Consider the following 20,076-nt stretch of genomic DNA (forward strand, 5'->3'; position numbering starts at 1 on the left):
ATGCTTTTATTTTTTTATTACAATAGACACAAATAAAAGACTCCACGCGATGAAGCACATATGAGTAAAGAATGTTTCTTAGCCTTAAGGTTTACACAGTTAACATTGTACGCAAACTGGAAATGAGTGCAAGTAGTTTGTCTCACAAAAATAAGAAAGCACTTTTAAACTAATTTAGGATTATATTTGAAACGTTAAGTTTATTCATAACTGTCACCATCTACCCAATAAAAATATTTTTTACTAAAGCCCTCTTATTATACAGCTGCCTTCTAAAGACAAAAGGAAAGGCTAAGCAGTCAAGATATGCCTGGCCAGATAGTTAATGGACCAGTGCACACATTTAGCTGACAACTGACTGAAATCTGAACCATTTTCTCAGCCTTTCTTGTTGTTTCAAAACTGATTTGGGCGTACACATCTAAAACTACAGGTGTTTGAATTCTCTCACTTGTCAGCAGAGGAGGCCTCATCAGCCATGGACTCAGGATGTGGTCAGACTGGAAGAGATACCCAGAGACCCCACAGATGAAACCCAAGGAACAGCCCACCTGTGCCCCTCAAGGCTTATTTCAGGGATCTGTCCTTCAGAGACTAAAATTCAGAATAGTAGTAGTTAGTAAGCGCCCAAGTTACTAAAGCAATTACACTAAATGCACTGCAGCTAGAAATTTAAGCAATGTACTGAATTTAATTTGATAATTCATGGTCATAGGACTGAAACCTTCAACACTTAACCTTGCAGCAAATTCAATCAACTTCCTGATCAAGTGAAAAATTCATAGGTATTGAAATTTGTGTGTGTATAAAGCAAAGACTAATTAAAAGAAGCTTTTTTTTTAATGAGAAAAAATAGTTAGGACCAGCCTTCCCCACCCTCACTCAAAACAAAGTTAAAAAGGAAATACTGAATATAAGTAGAGTATTTGTTGTGATGCAGCAAAGTATTAATGGTCTCAATCAAGCTACTCCATCCTTAGCTTAGATCACACAGCAATCCCCTTATGAGAGGAAAAGACTAAATTTAGCTTTGGCATAAGCAAGCCCAACACCTAGCAAGTTCAACGGGACTTGAATCTTGGCATGCCAAAACTGTTTGGCCTAACCTGTCTTTAAATTCTTTTCAAATATGAAATAAGATATTTAATTTTAGAAAATATGAAAGTGAGGTAGGTATTAATCTTTTATGTTTCTATATTTATGTTGGGCTTCCATTATTTGGAAACCCATATGTAATTTTTTCTTATGTAGGCATACAAATTAGTAACACTGATATAATACATAAGTAAATTACACTGTAAAATGTAATGATACATATGGTTCAAATCTACATATAAATATATGTCATATATAAATTATTCATTGCATAGTACCCGTTTGCATACACTTTCTGTCTACACACACAGTCATTAAGATACTGGTATAACTCCAGTTTGAAGTCATTATTTTTCACATTTATTCAACTCACTGTTCAATGGCTCCTGATAAATCCTACCTTATAAGACCAAAACATAGATGCATTTTCTAAATGTACCTTAAGGCAGTAAGACATAAAAGAAGTTGAGGTATTAGAACTTGCCTTGTTTTAAACATCACTATAGAACCATAACTGACAGTTTACAATTTACAAGAAGGGTGTGGCTAATAAAGTCACTGAAGCAGATATAAGCACAGGTTGTGTCTGATATGCACTTATGGCCTGTCAGTCATTTTCTCAAGTGCTTTGTTGCACAGACATGCCAATAGCTAGCAACACATTCTATAGGCCAAGTGCCCACAGGCCTTTAAAAGGCTATACACCCATATCAGCATTTGAAGTTTGTGTGCTCCATTTGACATTTCCCCCCCCGTAAGAGAGTAATTTATTGTGAAACATGAGATTTGGGAGAGTCGACATTTATATTTAAATGTGGCATTCTAAAAAACCTCACTTTTTATCTTTGTTTTATGTTCCTTCCCAGTTTCTAGATTTTAATATGTTGTAATCCAAATAGAAAATACATAATCAGAAAATATTAGAACAGAACAGATGGAGTGATCTTTCCAGTTTGTGAGCTACTAATTCATACTACCTTCCTTTCTTCTGTGATTAGATCTACCTTTGCCTGATGGTATATTTCAACAACAGTAGCATAAGTGCCATATTTTATCATAAAAATGCAATGTACTTGTTATGCTGTATTCTACAATGAGATTTCCATAAATGCAGGAGCTCTATTACCGTCTATTTAAACAGATCTGTCAGCAGAAGAACTGGGTGGAAGCTGCCTTCAGAAGATGCATAGACATTGCCCAGAATTTCTTAGACAGTCTGGTATGGGAAGGGAAGTAGAAGTGAAGCCTGAAGCTTAGAAATGGTGAGAGCTGCAACTCCTGTTCCCAAAGTCCTGGAGCCTGTTACTTCCATTCCCAAAGCCTAGGTTGGGACTATCATGCAGTGAAATCCTAGCTCCCCAGAAGTGAATGGGAGCTTTGCCAATGCACTTTTTTTTTTTGTATTTCTGATGTTTAACTCTATGAACAAACTGAAAATAATCATGTAAGAAACAAACAAACCCTGGACCCTCCATGCCTTCCAATAGTCCAAGAGTTGGGTAAGACTTAAGTATGGACACTTAATCTGGTACTAAGGAGTAGAAATGTGGTGCAATTAAGGAAATGAAAACAGAGGATCCATACTGTATCAAGAAAAAAACACAAGGTCGATGAACTAAGACTGTAAGGAAGTGGTGGAAAGTCTATCCCTGCAGCATTTAAATGAAGTTAGTCAAAGCAGTAGGTAATAGCCTTGCCTAAACTTGAAACTGGGCCCTTTGACCTAATATGTCTTCTCTATTTATACTTACTATAATTTTATGGTTTTCAAATAGTAGGAGTTTATCATTCTAGTGTTATTAGTTTTATGTAACTGACGTAGTTAAAATGTAACAAGCAGAATGCATGCGAAAATAAAATAATGTTATAAAAAGTATAAGTAGTAAAATGTTAGCATGAACTTTCACAATTGTACATCAGTAGTAAAGTAAGTTCTCAAGGGAGATAAAGAAACTGAGAACTGCATAATCCAAATAAACAAGGAGTGATATACAAGCCACAGCACAGCATTTTCAAAGAAGAACAGATTAAAGGAAATAGAGTATAAATAGAAGAATATATTCCATTTTTTCAATGCATACTATTTTACAGAAATGTGCTCTCTGTGTTTAGGATATAGATTAGATTACTGTATCAAGTTTAAGTGTAAATACAAGTGCTCGCTTACTAATAGCATAACTTTTTTTCTCTGTATTCATACTCATATATCAATAATAACATCTAATATGAAGACGTGGGTAGGATTAGCACCAACAGTTTCTCTGAGCATACAAAGTGAAAGGACAGAATGAAAAGGCTTTGGAAATCTTTTACAAACAAGCAAACATCAGCAGATAAACTTTTAGAATTCTAATGAAAAAATTGTCCAAAATGATCTTGTTATAGCTAAGACTTATCACTACAATACTACATAAATATGTACAATACAGACAACTCCTGTGGTATTTTGCGGTGGATAGCGTATTATTTACCCCTGCGGAGGATTGGGAGTAGTTAAACAAAAATCTGCCTAGTGTTTACCATAATAGTATAGATGCATAAAATACCTAATCTATAAGTATTAAAAATGGTAAATCAAGTGAGACTCTCAATCCCTCTCACTTTACTGAAGAAGAGAGGCAACGGTAAATCAAAAAGATCTCTTGAGAAAATTTCTTGATCCTTCTGAAACCCGAATTACTCTATCTTGATGCTAAACTGATTAAAATCTCACTGAAGTCGATATAAGAATTTTCCCATTCCATAAAATATGGAAGTGATTTTCACTGAATCATTTTTCTATTGAAAAAATACCATTTTGAAAAAGTGAAAATGCAATCTTTTTGTGAAAGATTTCCCTGATTTAAGGGAAAAGAATCCCACAGATTTTAAAAGTATATTTTTCATTTCAGAAATGTTTTTGTCTGGAAATGTTAAGTTTTTGTTCTTACTTTATTTTTAAATTATTTCATGATGTATCAGTGTTGTCATGTCATAGGAACTACTACTTGACATCATGAAACGATGTGGAAAAAAACGTGGAAAAAATCAGTTTTGACAGAAAATTTTAATAGTTTTCCACAATCTAATTTTCTAAGCTTAATTTTTTTGAACAACTGTGTTGCTGGAAATTTTGAAATGTCAGAATGTTGATTAGTTTTTATTTAGGGCCCTGATATGACTAAGATGCCATTATGAACTGATACGTAGTAATAGCTTGAAGTTTGCATTTAAGTGAATAGATTTCCCTCATATTGGTTGACAATAAATAATGGTATTATTGGTACTTTCTAGATTCCTAAACCTACAGTCAGATTTGTGTGTTCAGAAGTGGCTTTTCTGTTACTGTTACAGCCATAATGCTGACTAGTGTTCAAAGCCATGCAGACTCAAGCCTTTCATTTGCAAATCAGCCCAAACTGATTCCTTTCCCTTGCCAGATTTTTGTTCTTCAGTTTATAATTTTTTAACTGAAAGTTAAAGTTAAGGTGAGATGAGGGTGCACAGTTCTGTTTAACCCTAAAATTACCACAGTTGCATGTAATGCTTTAGGGTCACACTGCCACCTAGTGGTAAATGTAATTAAGAAGCAGGTACTAAAGACAGCTGACTTCCCAGATTTCACCTACCTATAAGGTTAGCTTGTGACAAGCAAGTACAAAATATAAAAGCTTGGAAAGGCTGGACCCAAAAAATCAAAATAAACATGAATATAACTATTGATACCAAGTGTTATTTGTATTGTAGGTGAACCTAAACCAAGATTAGGCCTCCATTATACTAGGTACTCTACAAATACAGATTAAAAGACTAGTTCTTGCCCTAAAATCCTTGCAAAGGATGGAAGGAATAGGTTGCCTGGAATCATACAGAATATCACGGGCAGAACTGAAAACAAAACCAAGGTCTCATTCTCAGACCAGTACTTTATCCACTAGACTGCACAGCCATCCTATTGCTACATTAAACCCTAGCTCAGACTTGTGGTATGACTATCCAGTCAGTCCGATTATATTATAAAGCAAGAACTTTATGTGATATATTTTATTGGGCCAACTATAGGGTGGAGAGATATTGAACAAGATCTTTGGGCAAGTACCCTTCTTCAGGTCTTCAGGTCACCCTGTAAGCAGTTTACATGACCTGTATGGTCACTTGATGCCCAAAGGCTTGTCCAATAATTCTCCCAACTATATGGTTGCTCTAGTAAAAGACACCAAAGAAAATTCTTGCATCTCATACATTGTCTGGCCCATTACAGCTATAATAATACTACAACCCTATCATAAAGCAAATAATACTACAGTAAAAGTTGTTATCCGGCATCTTACAAGCCAGCATGCTCCACTAACTGGCACGCTGGCTTGTAAAATAAAGTGAAACCACAAGTGCCCACTGTGGCACTTCCGGTTTCAATGAGCCCCCATGGCTCGTGGCAAAGCAGCCTGCACTGCTGAGCCCCTGCAGCCCGGGGGCATAAAAGGCTGTGCAGGCCTGCCTCCCTGTCCTGCGGGGCCCACAGGAAGGGCGGCAATGCCGCGGGAGGGGTGGAGGGATACCCCAGATGCGGTGTGAGACGTGGCAACCAGGGCTGCTCAATTAACCGGCATATTTTGATAACAGAGCTTTTACTGTACATGCTTTTTTATAACTTCCATCCAAGGAAACTGAAGTGGTTTACAAAGGTGAATATCATTCAAGGGCAAACCAAAAGCACAGTGACATTAAATGGTTAGCTCAATGTAACAATGATTCAGGAGCTGAATGGAGTAGGACCAAGCCTGGAATGCTACTTCCTGGGTGCATCTGCACGTGAAATTAAGGTGATATAATAAACTTTGGAACACTTCAAGCTGGAGTCAACTGCACCCAGGCATGGCATCTATATGTGCGCCTGGGATAGGAGTAATTTGAGCTGGGGTGGAACAAGTCCCCAGCTGGCTGGGCTGACCAGGTGCCATTTACGCTCCATGTCACCATCTACACCTGCATTTTGGTGCAGTAAAGTACTCCACCAGAAGATAGTACTGTCCCCAACAGTACTATCCTACAGCAGAGTTAATTAGTAGGGCTGGGCGAAGCTTTGAGTACTGATTCGATTCTGAGGAGATTCGGCCTGATTTGGCAGCTGAATCTAAGAATCCGAATTGAATCAGGAGACCAATAAAAAGGTTCAAATCAATTCGAAGCTCTCCAAATTGATTTGGAAAAGGTTCAGAGAGCTTCAGAGATTCGGGCAGTCCCCACTCGCCGCCGCAGGGAGCTGGACCCAGATTCCATGCTGGTAAGTAGGGGGCGGGGGCAACAGGGGCTGGAGGAGGGGGGAGAGGATCATGGGGGGACACCTGCCAGGCCCCATCCCCTGCCTGCTCCCCTAGGCCCCCAGCTCCCACCTGTGCTCCCAGCCTTCCTCCCCGCCCCCCATGGCTGGCATGGCCCCAGCTCCTGGTGCTTTAAAAAAAAAAATCTCCTACTCACCAGCTGCTGCAGCAGCCTCAGGGCTTCTGGGAGCTTGTGGTAGAGCCCCCCGTGCAGTGGGGATCACCCCCCTGCCTGGCAGCAGCCAGTGAGTTTGGGCTTTTTTTTTTTTTTTTTTTTTTTTTTAAGAACTAGGAACTAGGGCTGGGTGGGGCAGCCATCGGGGGTGGGGCTGGGAGAGTGGGTAGGAGTCAGGGGGCTCATGGCAGAGGCCCCCATGCAGTGTGGGGCAGTGGGGTGCTGTGGGAATCGCCCTCCTCCCCCCCCGCCTGGCAGCAGCTGGTGATTTCGAGGCTTTTTTTTTTTTTTTTTAAGAGCTGGAAGCTGGGCCGGGCAGGGGATGGGGCCTGTCTGATTTGGAGATTTGGCAGCAGCTGAATCTCTGAATTAGATTTGGCCAAATCGATCCCAGACAGTGATTCGAATCATCGAATTTCATCACTGTCCCCCGAATCGGCTGAATCTGAATCCAAAGCAAATACTAGCTGCTTCGCACAGGCCTGTTAATTAGTTTACCACACTCTAATATTGGCACATGTGTAGACTGTGACGTTTTTACTAAGGAGCTAATTAGTCTACTCTGCAGTAAAGTGCATATGTAGATGCATCCCTTTGTCTTAACCTCAGACCTTCTCCCCAGAGAACACAAAACACACACACACACACAGAACAAAGCTCTCAGCTGAGCGAAATGAAAGCCTCTTTCCCAGCAAAATCAGTTTTAAGACAGTTGTAGACATACTTTTTTTTTTTTAACAAGCTTACATATTTAACCAACCCCTTCCCCCCAAAACCCCCTCGTACAACGCCTATATCTTGTAGGAACCACATTTTGGATTTGAGAAATGAAGAGATAGGAAGATTAGAAACTGAGCAGAATTAAATATCTGTATCAGTTTTTCAAAGGGGGGGAACCTGCCAAAAACAAACTGTAAAAGCAACTGCATATAGTAACTATAATGGAAATTACATTCATTCCTAAGTGTGTTTAAATTAAATTGTCCAGGAAATCAGCATTAAGGGATATATCCTTATTTCATAGGTAGGCAACTTCTTATAGTCATATTGGCCTAGGACATTTAATTCCACACTGACAATAATTCCCATGCTAACAAGTGATTCCTTAATAATCTTGTAGCATATAAAGCCCCACAGACTGTGTCAGTGGCCATGAGTGGCCAACACTAAGGGTTCTCATGGCTGCCACTTCTAACTATTTTTAAAATCATCTTCCTACTATAATGCTCTTGCCCTTCTCCGTTATATTTTGTAGTGCATGCTGATTACAGAAAATACTCTCCTGTGCTTTTTTCCTACTGTCTCCAGAACTCACAGTCCATCTGTTCACAGCTATATTTACCTCCGTTTCTGACTCTGTTTTACCTCATCAGCATATACAGCCCCCTTATCAAAAATAAATTAATTTAAAAAGGAGTCATATTTAATATGAGAGAGGGAGTTAGGACCTCTTCAAGGGGCAAGGAGAAATGATTCGGGAGTAGGGAACTGAAAGTCTGGAGCTAGGTAGGATCAGAAGGTAGAGAGGCAGAGGTGACTCCTTGTGAGCCTATGGAATGGCTGCTCAAGGAGCAGAAGCCATTCTGATATACGGGTGTTATGTATCCAGTAAATCAAGGTAATCAGAAGACAGCAGATTGTACCATGCTACAAATAAATTAATGATATTATCCTGGTGAAAATCATAGCTTTCTGATGTGTTCTCCCAATTAACTGATTAATAAGTGCAATTGAGGCCAATATATTGTAAGACCTGTGGCCTCAAAATTAACTTCTTTAAGCAGCTTAGCTTTATAGTTTATGTAGCCAACCTTTTGACTCCTATTGTCTTAAGAATACCTTGACCTAAAGGGGCACCAGGCTAAGGGAGACAGCTTGTACCAACTTGTAGGTACAGGCTAGTATCTGCTTGATTACTCTTCAGTAGTTAAGCAACACTGGTTGTCCCAAATTTGTGCCAAGAAAATCATTATATTACATTATAGCTTCTCTCATGTGGGGATATAGAGTGATTTGTAATGTCTCTACAGGGAGGGACTATGTAAATAAGAAGATGATGGTGGCTGAAAGACAGTAAAGGGACCAGTTTTCTTATCTTAACTCATCTTCTTTTTTCCTAATGATGAGAGAGAAAGAAGCAGTAAATTAGTTGCGTTTTCTGTCCATTCAAAAATGAAATTATGGATGTCACTGTGTGATGTAATTGCAACTTTTCATCACGGTGTTGAAAAATCTTGTAATTTCAAAACACAGGCAAGCTATGCAATGATAGTTGATGTTTCATGATCCAAATTTAAGGCTAAAGTTTTAATTTAAAGTGGTAAATAATTTAATTTAAAATGTAATGTGAATCAGGACTATCTTTTCAGGAGTTAGCTCGTCCTTAAGGCAGCACTGGAAAATGTTGCAAAAAAAAAAAAAAAAAAAAAAATTGATTAAAAAAAGGCAAATAATTCTAACCAATTTGGGGAACAGGGAGGTCTGGCCAACACACATGGTGAGGAAAAATATATAGGATGAATGCAGGAATGCAAAAAGTGCTTCTATTTCTGCAAGATGACTGTTCCTTCTTGAGGTCTTGATAGCTATCTATGTTCACCTGACTCTGAGATTAAAAACAGAAAAGCCTCAGCAAAGACTGTAGAACATTTGGAGAATGGCATTTTGAAAGGGTGAACTGCAATATGTAGAGATGGGAGGTCTTAGTTTAGAGAAGGAAATATCCATTGTGCACAAAGTATGACACTCAGTGTCCCTGTTTGTTATTTTGGGCACTGCAGAACAGTTTTTCACCCTGCTAGTAAGACTTTCTCCCTCTCTCCCCCTTCAGATTTACACCCAATTTGGAGTTCAGGAAAGTGACTGACTGATAACACTGACAACAACAAGGAAACTACTAGTGCTAGTCAAGCTTCTCTTCATAGCTTTAATAAGTAACATTCTTGCTATAACAATATTAGGTATCTCTTGACAAGAGACTTGTAACAGTGAAAGACTATGGTTTGTGATGGTTTTATTAGGCTGAAAACATTCAAACATGGACTAAATTAAGACCATCAGTCTCCTTTTTGTTTTGGTGTATATTTGATTTGAATCTCCAGAGGTGAAAGGTTAGCATATTTACCCATTGCAGCCCTAGTCTTTCACTTAGTTCTCTAAAAAAGAAAACAGGCAAGACCTTTACTATGCCATTAGTGTACCATGACATCCTAGATGGCTGCTGGCCCAGAGATTGGGAGATCATTATCTTTGTTTAATACCATCACTGAAAGCAGAGAAAGTAATTAATTGAATAAAAATATAATGGTTCAATATTGTCCTGTTTGATCAGTACAAAAATAACTGAATTGTTTGATTAAAAAAAAATACCAGCACTTCCAAACACAAAGGAAAGTACAGACTCCATTTCCCTTCTGTTGTGTTGCAAGTTAGGGCTGATGAATGCTTTTTTAACTCTTCATTGCAGAGAATATTGAGTCTGAATCACTTGGTGTGAAATAGATTAAAAAGTCCTTTTCAGATATTGCTGTTTGTAAATGCTATTTTGTTTAAAACCTCACATCTTTATAGTTGTGAGTTCCAGAGAAACATCTCTTCTGCAAATTCCTCAGCTGATATGTTGGTCCTGTGATGTGTTATATCCTGTCACATAATGTTACATTACACAGAGTGAACAGAAGAAAGAACATACTACCAGCTATGAAAGTATATGTTTGTCTGCTATTCCTCCTAAATAAATGAACGCACTGTGAAAATATTAAGATTAAAAAAAACCCTATATGCTCGGGGAAGATGTTACCATGTGTGAGAGAAAATGCTATGATACCCTCTGAAGAGAAAAATGAGCACTTAGTTTTATGAAGGCATGTACAGAGGCAGATTAATAAGTACTGGGGCCCTGGGCAAGCACAAAATTGGAGCCCTCCCCATGGGAGCTGGGCTGTGGGGGGGCAGGGGAGAGAGGCCCTTTCCCCCACATGCCCGCCTCTTCTCCCTGCTCCCCACCTCCGCTACGCCCAAATGTACACATACACGAGTGCGCACAGACACAGGCATGCACACTATACTCTCACTTTCTGCGCATGGACACAGATGCACACAAAGACAGGCACACACAGGCAGATAGACACACACGTACACAGACACACACGCCAGGCATGTGCAAAAGGAGGCATGGTCATTTATGATTTGGTTTCTTTTCCTTGCCGAAGCTGTTACCAATGGTCTCTTCAGAAGCACTTTACTTTAGCCAACTTCCCCTCCTTTGGAGTTAATACTTGTTGCAATGGTTGATTACCTTCACCATTAAAAATGCGTGCCTTATTCTAATTTGACTTCAATGAGCAGAATCAGTCCAGTTCTAAGGTGGTGAATATTTGTCTCCTTTGTACCTTACTTGTAGTTCTGTATATACAGAGTACATACTTGGGAGAATCATCTGGTGAAGGCTTTTAGTGGTACTCCTGAGCATAAACTGCGTTGTTCACGTTTAGCAAAGACATTTATGAATTAGGCAGCCATCCTAAGTTTATTCTGATATTACCTTTATACTATTTCTCAAAACTTAAACAAATGCCAAATGTGGGGCATCAAATTTATATTTTGATACATGACATTAGTTTACATGTCTAAATAGGTTATGTATACCTAATATTAAAAAATATAGTAAGAAAAATTATTTCATTAGTAAAATCTTTCTTCATGTAAAAAGTCCTTTTCAGCCTTGAGGATCCCAAAAGTATTAGTATAATTATATAGAGTATATAAAGTATATATAATTATGGTTTATTGTGCACTTACGTTCACACTAATTGTACTCACTAGCCACATAATTTATCTGCTGATCATTTCTGCAAGGATTATGAATAAACTCTGTGGGTGGGATATAGTTGCCAATTTTCTTTTTATATTACACTGCACAGACATGCATGTGCCAATTCATAGAGCTCTGAAAGGCAGCCACTTCTGAAGTAAAGGATTGTAGTTGTTTAACAGTAAGTGCACCACTGCACTATTGTATAGGAAGTAAAAAATACTGAATTCTAATTGGAACTGAAGACAGAATATACTAGAGGTAGGCAAAATGTAATTACCCCAGCTGGAAATTTGCCTAGTCATTAGCATTACCAGTCCATAACTTGTGAAAAACACTAGAGAATTTTTTAATGGCTTTGGACTTGGATCACACCTGAAATGGACATAAAGTTATATAATTTCATTTATGCATTTTTTTTATACAACTACAAAAAAGAGCATCTATTCAAATGCCTATATCTCTAAACATAGTATTGATTCACTTACAACTCTTGTCTGTAATACCTCTCTATCCCCCGGGCTTCAAACATTCGGTCACGTGCAGCCTTGGTCTGGGCGGCTGGTAGAGGGAGTTACGGTCTCCTGTAGGCCGGTGGGCAGCCGTTTATCACCTGGGTGGCCTCCCCCAATCTCACCTGCCACGACTTTGAGTGTTATACCAGTGGGGGGGCCAACCACCCAGGGCTCTGCTGCAGCGGGGAGTCCGCCAGGCGGTCAGCCATGGGGGTCCAACCTCCCTTACACCCCAACCTCATGCCAACCTCCGGCGGGTCACCAGATCTTCTCGGCCGTACCCCCGATGATGTTGTCTCCCTGGAACTTGATGGCTTTCGTAGCCCTGTCACGTTCTAGGCCCTGCCTCCCGAGATAACTAACTCAGGCAGCAGTAGGGCTTTGGAAAATCACTCCCTCCTGTGTCCAAGCAGTCCCTGCTTGGGACTCTAAATTTACTCTGCACTCAAATAAAGATGGAGGACCAAAGAAAATACGATACCACACTATCCTGCCTGCGTCGCCTCGTCCTCCCTCTCAGCCCCTCCAAAAGGGGGAAACTAAAAAAAGGAAAACCCAACACAAACTAAGTGTGGAAGGACCTATCCGGTCCTTTCCCCTGCCCTTCTGTTAGGGTAACAGAGCAACCTTAGCTCCCTATGATCCCGCTGGGGTTTGGCCCATTGTATGGTCAGTGTAGGCCGTGACTCTTCGCCCTGGGTCGTTTCGCCTCTCACTCCACCCCATCTGGTATGTGCCACTGCTATCCTTCTCCACTGTTGGAAACGTCCAGCTTCCGGCATCCTGCGGTATTTCCCCACGTACCTGGCTACTTCTTACGTTATGGGCTGACACCCAGCCTCTGGCCGTTCTGCTCCACAGCTCCCCTTGCTGCTCCCTTCTGTCTCCAGCCACAAAGGGAGCCTCCTTTGGTTCTCCCGTCTCTCTGCCAATCCTGTCTTTGTCGGTGTGGAGAGCCTCTTTTGGCTCCCCTGTCTCCTCACCATGCTGTTCCCCACTGGCGTAGAGAGCCCCTGCCAGCTCTCTCTCCCTTGGGGTATCCCGGACAGCGTCCAGCGTCGGAGTCCTCCCCAACTCTGCTCCACTCCCCCTGCCATCGCGGTCCATCTTATCCCTGCTGGCTGGTGATTGCTGATGATGTCACCGGATGGTTTCAGCTGGATAAAGGCACAGCTTATGACCCGCGCGGATTTCCTTTCTTGCTCCAGCCGCACCGCGGGTCCTGCTGCTGATAAGTATTTTCTTTGAGTTATTTTTGTATCTTTTTCTCTTTTGACGCGTGCTCCCCACCTCAGGGAGTCCCCATTCAATGTTTGGGGTTCTTTCCCCCGCTCTCCCCCGGGACAACCTCAAATCTCCTCAAAGACCTTGCATCCAAATACTGACCAATAATAATTTTTGCCTAAAAGGAAGTCAGAATTTATGCATATTGTTTTTAGTTTCACAATTTATCTAATTACTCAGGCGCTGAAAAAGTAGATGGTTCGAATGTCAATTCAGTGTTGTCCATTTACTTTTGTCTGTTTTTATCACACTTTACTATAGCTTACAGGAATGTACCAGAGACATATATTGAAAATATCTGGAATCCAAGACCTCATATACCTTGTTCTCATCTCGTGTGCAAGAAGGATCAACACAGACTAGACATAAAGGAAGTGATCTATATATAAAAAACACAGAAAAACTTCTCCTTTCTACTGTAATTTAGAAATTTTGTTTACAGGTAAGCTGTAATATATGTATGGCTGTATCCACCAAAATTCAGGATCCCAAAGTTGACTCTTCCATGGCCGATTTTTTTTGCTCTAACCAAAATATCATTAACATAGCAAGAAAACAGTTTGGCCTGTCTCAGAATTCCTATAGATATTTGTAACAAGTATTTGGCAATATACTGCTGAAAAGTATTACAAATGAAATGGGAATCAATTTACTTTAAAACAGGAACAAAAGTTCTATGACCTCTTAATTTCATTGGGTACTTCAGGTTGGTTAGTATTTGTGCTTTTTTAAGTCACATTTTGTAGCAGACAACATTATGTCACAATAAGTAAGAAGAAAAGCTAAGGAATGCCAAGATTATTTTAAAAACTTGACAGAAAACTATAAATCTCTTTCAAGTTAAGGTACATAGAGCCTTGTGTAGACCCTCTGCAGCTAAGCAAGCCAGCTAGGTCTTTGATGTACTTATAATTATTAGGGGCTTAGGATTATGTCTTTAGGCAAAGCTGCCTAGCAGTAGGAAGGTATAGATCAAAACTGACATCACAACACAAGAAAGTGAAAAGAGGTGAGGTGGAGCCAAAAATAGTTTGGCATAACTATCCTAAGTAAAACAAATAAATGGTACTATGCAGCTCAAAGAGAGAATGTGAAGGGAAGCAATTAATGTCCAGAACCTCTGAAAACATAAGCCCTTATTTTTCGCTAATGTTTAAAAGAAATATAAGTAACCAAACAATATAGTCAATCCAAACATTCAGCTACTCAACTGACAAAGTGGTTTAAAAATACATAGTAATAACCAAGGTGGATCGAAATATTAAAGGAATGATTCACAACTAAAGGTAAGAGAGAGCTGCACACAATACGGGACTGAGTCCTTTTCTCCTACTGACACGAACGGGAATGGAAGGTCCTCATATTTAAAGAGATGCTGGGAAGCTGTTGCCTGGCACAATATTCTCACATTTCATATGCTGAAATTCATTTCTTATCATAGGTTTCCTGCCAAATGTATGTTAAAGGACTATTTTAGATTAAAATGGCCATTTCTGGGCTCCCTGAGGAACAAAAGTCTCATTATTGTAAACTCAAATCAAATGATCAAGTTCCTGAGGTTTCCAACTGACTTAAACTAAGAGTCTAAACAAATGAAAAGGCGGTTCCCTCTTATATATATAAGTTGGAAGCCATAAATATTCAAAACATTTTGGCATAAAGAACTGTACATCAAGTGCTTGGAGTTCTGAAGTTCCAGCATCATAAACATCTTATTTGGAGTAAGTATAATTACAACTTATTTTGAATAGTACCTTTTTGTAATACTATATCCCAAAACATTTTACAGGGTGAAAAAATAAACAGCAGTAGAGGAAGAATGGAATCATACCAGAAAGAAAAAGGGTAAGTTTTCAAATTTGAAATGTAATGGAAGGACAATGATGCAGATAGATACAGGAAAGCTGTTCCAGATGGTCAAGGGTTGCAAAAGGAAAAGGTTCTCCACCAGCAACAGTGGGACTGTGAGGGACAGAGGAAAAAAAAGCTGTATTAGATAGGTGAAAGCAAGTCCTTGGATGGTTATGGAAGCAAGAAAGGCAGTTTTAAATTTGATCTTGAAATGCAAACAGAATTGGTACAATTGCCTCAGAATGGGCTTTTTTCTAAGTATTGCCTGAGAATGGGTTTTTTTCTAAGCCAGGTAATCCAGTACCCTACAATGCACTCTGAGAGAAGAAAAACTGGTACATGTATGTTGTTGTAGCTGATTACAAATACTTAATATAATAAAATATCAGAGATAACAAGAAATGAAATAATGCTTGAGGGTCAGATTGAGATGTATGTTTCCAATAAAATGAAATATTTAGTGCTCCAAAATTTTGAACATTAGTTAATGGATATGTCAAAACATTAAATATTTATGACAGTTGTTAAGATTTCTGCTGTCACATGTTTGAAGTTACAATATTTTCATAAATACTTAAAATACATCTGAGATATAAATGCTAAAAAACCCCTCAAATGTTTTTCATGTAACATGAATGAGCCACTGCTGGGTTGGTCTTCACCAGTGGGCTCTTCAGAAGAGGGGGGCTATCTCAATGCCAGTGTTTTGATTAGGGCACCACTGTTAGAAATGTTGCCTAAACATTAGAGCTACCAATATTTTACATATAATTTCTAAGTAAAAGTACAGGGCTTCCCAGTTTGCCTTTGAACTATGCAGCATTTATCTGTCTTGTCACAACATGAATCCCTTTTGGGTGAAAGCTATTGATTTGAAGGTTAAAATAAATTCATCTTGCTGGTCTCTAATGTAATTTGTTGGAAGTTGGCCTTGGGAAACTTTCTGACATTTACTACATATGCTTTTCATTGGGTATTCATTGTGCAATGATGTTTGAAAGGCTGAGTTCTTCACCTCCGTGATCATTATTAATTACGGCATATCCTAACAGGTTGTGCCATGTCAGTTCTTGGTAACTGAAGTTTTCATTAGACATCTACAGTCTGCTGAGTCGAGCAGATGTGCTATCCTACAGTGGACAAAACTAATTTTTTTGTGCTTTGGGAGGCTACATACAAGAATTAATACAAAATCCTCCACCAGTAAATCTTAAAAGATTTCTTTTTTGTACTTCAGGTATTCAAAAAAAAGTCTAGCTGTCTCCATTACAAGCTGTAGAGAGATAAGCATATAGATTTCAAGGTTGCTTTTAATTTAGCTCTGGACCAAAGTTAAATTCTGTTTATAACTCTGTGGGCATGTCTACATGTGCATTAACGCCAGCTTAAATTTACTGCACAGTAAGTTACTGAGCAGTAGGTGGGAATAGGCTGGTGTCTACATGTGCAGATGTTAAAGCACATTAATGCTGTGTGTGGACTGACTTGGGACTAAAGTTAGTCCCAAGTCAGTCCACCCACACAGTGTTACTGTGTAGTAAGGTGTTTACATGTGTATTACTGCACAGTAACTAATCGGGCATGAATTTTATACCTGCATGATGCCATATTTACTGTGCCATATTTACTGTGCAGTATGGTTATGCATGTGTAGACATGTATCCATACTGTACAGTAATTTTGGTTACTGCGCAGTAAATGAGCACGTGTAGATGTACCTTGTTTGTAATCATTATGACAATTAAGTGTATTATTTCCACACTGTCTATCAAAATAGTATGAACTGAGCTGTACTAAATATGTTGCAGGACAAATTTAATAGTACAATCACTGAGTTTTGCTAAGCATCTTAAAGATCTGTCCTGGCAAAAATCCAACAGAATTTAACTTAAATTCAGAGTTAGATTAAAAGTAGCCTTAAAGTTTATGGTTGCCTCTCTCCAGTTCATATTGGAGTTGGGTAAAAAAAAGAGAACTTTTTATTTCTTCTCTGAAAAAGCATATGGTGCCATTATTTTGATCTCATAATGCCCCAAAGTGCATTCTCATAGGATTTTAAATATAAAATCCCTTGTGAATGCTACTTCTTAAAAACCTTTTACTGAATTAATCTAGCAATGCTTGTTTATGCACAAACCACAGGCAGAAAAAAACAGTGAGCTCAGCTGTCTCTATTTCCCCTATTAAAAACCCTCACTGAAACTTTCCATGCTCTTATCTCTTATAGCAAGCTTACCTTTTTGGAGCTTGGGTTGAGTCCCAGGATTAAGGGTCTGCTGTTTCATTGGTGGAGCCTGCCCACCAATCCAGAAGCAGGACAAGGGAAGCAATGCCCCGCCCTTTTCTGAAGGGAGGGGGCAAGGAGCAGCTGGACCTGAATTGGAACTGCACCAGCCAGGTCCGGAGAACTTCGGGGGTGGAGCCCCTGAAGAGTATAAAAGGGGAGCGTGTTCAGCAGGCTAGGGAGATATGACGAGGGATGACAAGGAGAGAGGAGTTCCAGAGATGACTGTCCTTGGGACCCTGCTTGAACTTCAGCGGTACGCAAATCAGCGCGCAAGGATCAGGCTCTAGGAGCTGCTCGAGGCGGCTTGAGCCTGCGAACCCAGTAAGCGGCTGGGCAGTTGGTGTGCAGATCAGCACATGGAGAGTTGGCCCTGGGAGAAGCTCACGGCTGCTCAGGCTTCACCTGGTGCGCAGGTCAGTGCACGGACAACTGTCTTGGAAGCAGCTCATGGCTGCTGGCATTAGCCTCAGCCCGAGGCCAAGTGACAGAAGCCCCACAGTGCAGCTCTACTTTTAACTAAAAGAGCTCTGGTGCCCAGAGCTGGGCCCGGGAAAGGGAAGAACCTCTGGTGTGAGACCAGGGAGACGGAGCCTGTGAATGCTTGGCTACTGCGATAGAGAGTGAGCCCTGGGTGCCCAGTGTAGGGTGCCAGGCCATTGAGGAGAGCTGAAGGCACCGCTGGGGAGAGTCTCTTGCGGGATCGGCTACCAGGGGACGAACCTTGACTTCTCCAGAGAGGAAGCGTCAGTTACTGGGCAAATGGGCCCCGCAGTGGAGGCTGACATGGGTGAGGAGGGTCTGCTGCCTTCACTCTCCATTGCGGGAGGGGCATGTCCACATCCCAGGGCCCTAAAGGGGATGGACTTCAGGGAAACCCCTCAGAGAGGTGCTGAGTGCGCTCCCTATTTTGAGGTTGTCATGTTAGGGGCTATATGGATAGGGGGTTTATATGGTTTATGTGTTTTAATGTCTCACTGTGTATATCGGTATTGTTATGTGAAAAGGTTTAATTAAATATTATGGTTAAGTTACTTGGGTTATATAGGTTAATATCCCTATCTGTTAATTGTGTTGTATAGGTTGTAAGTTATTTGGTTCATATTTGGTATTATATGTGAATTGTGGAATATTATATATAGTATTGTGTGTTAAGCCTTGTAAATATTCTATGTTTTATATTAAGCATCTGTATTGATTCTTGTAATAAATTGTACATAGTTAAGTATTTGGTTTTGGCTTAGCTCTATAGAGAGAGGAGGAAGCCGCTGTAGTAGCTGACCCCTTCCTCAGCACCCTGCCTGACCACCAGCACTGTCATCGGAGGGCAGGGCACACCCCCCAGGTGTACTCGGGCTATACTCTTTAAATACCGAAGAAGTCCAAGATTTCCTTAAGTATTTTCATCAGAATCTGTTAGATCTTTTTGTTGCCTGTAGTATGCTTTCACAGTTGTTTACTGGATACATACACGACCATATAAAAAGCTCCAAGGAAAGAAAAATCCAGAATTTTTTTCAATATTGTATTTGGCTCTTATTTTGTTCAAGATTGATAAAACATTCACTAATTAGCATAAAGTAGCATGATGATTATGTCGTTCTAAAGGGTGTCCTTTGGCATTGCCCTGTGGTGATAACTGAGGTGGGGACAGAGGGTCTTTCTTTTTTCTTTTACTCTTTAGTTAGGTTTCTTTGGTCTTTGTACTTTATTTATAGGGGGCAGGAGGAGGAGTTAGGTGTGGAGTTTTTTGGAGTGGGAGAAAAGTGACAGCTGTAGCCCCTCTGTCAAAGAACGGGTGCATGCTTGGAGTGGAATTGGGGGAAGGTGGAGGAACTCTCCTGGGTTTGAGGCAGGGTGGTGGGAATGAAGTGGGAAGACAGAGTCTGGTTCCACTAAAATTATATTGGACCTTGAAATCTTCCTCAGAAAATGAGACAATTGTGATACCTAGAGGCAGCTGATAATTGATCTTTCTATCGATGTAGACAAAAAACAACATGGAAGCAAAGTAAAAGGAGATGAGAACATATCAAGCATCTATTCACTCTTATTCCGTAGTAAATGACAGCTAAATTGAAGAGGCAAGGATTTCTTGGGGTGATATCTTTTATTGGACCAACTATATAACTGGGATAAAGTTAGACAAACTTTCAAATGCAAGACATTCTTCACCGATTTAGCTTTGTTTCATTCAGGAGCAGCTCCTAGTTCCATAGTTGGTAGGGTCGGAAGGGACCTGAGCAGGTCATCAAGTCCGAACCCCTGCCATGGTCAGGAAAGGATCCTGGGGTCAAACAACCCTGGCTAGGTGATTATCTAGCCTCCTTTTGAAGATCCCCAGGGTAGGAGTGAGCACTGCTTCCCTTGGAAGTTGGTTCCAGATCCTAGCCACCCTGATTATGAAGTAGTGCTTCCTGATGTCTAGCCTGAACCTACTCTCAGTCAACTTATGGCCATTATTCCTAGTTGCTCCTGGTAGTACTTGGGGGAACAGGGTCTCTCCCATTCCCTGCTGGTCCCCCTTGGTAAGTTTAGAGATGGACACCAGATCCCCTCTCAGCCTTCTTTTGTGGAGGCTGAACAGGTTCAGGTCCCGTAGCCTCTCCTTTTAGGGTCTGCCCTGCTGCCCCCTGATCATGCGAGTGGCCCTCCTTTGGAGCTGGCCACGTCCCTCCTGAATTGCAGCACCCAGAACTGGACGCCATACTCCAACTGCAGCCTGACCAATGTCGCATAGAGGGGGAGGATCACCTCCT

General features: G+C 40.3%; 1 protein-coding gene and 1 long non-coding RNA gene across 4 annotated transcripts in view; one reads left to right on the forward strand and one right to left on the reverse strand.

The window, feature by feature from the left end:
* WDPCP (WD repeat containing planar cell polarity effector) overlaps positions 1–20,076 on the reverse strand; it is a 292,599-nt gene that overhangs the window by 42,601 nt on the left and 229,922 nt on the right. The gene's annotated exons all lie outside the window — the stretch shown is intronic.
* LOC132246558 (uncharacterized) lies at positions 11,227–18,542 on the forward strand. Its single transcript, XR_009457932.1, has 3 exons — positions 11,227–13,624; positions 14,972–15,027; positions 17,261–18,542. It is a non-coding gene; the product is annotated as an uncharacterized LOC132246558 (long non-coding RNA).

This window comes from Alligator mississippiensis, chromosome 1, assembly GCF_030867095.1.
Source record: "Alligator mississippiensis isolate rAllMis1 chromosome 1, rAllMis1, whole genome shotgun sequence".
Classification (NCBI taxonomy): Eukaryota; Metazoa; Chordata; order Crocodylia; family Alligatoridae; genus Alligator; species Alligator mississippiensis.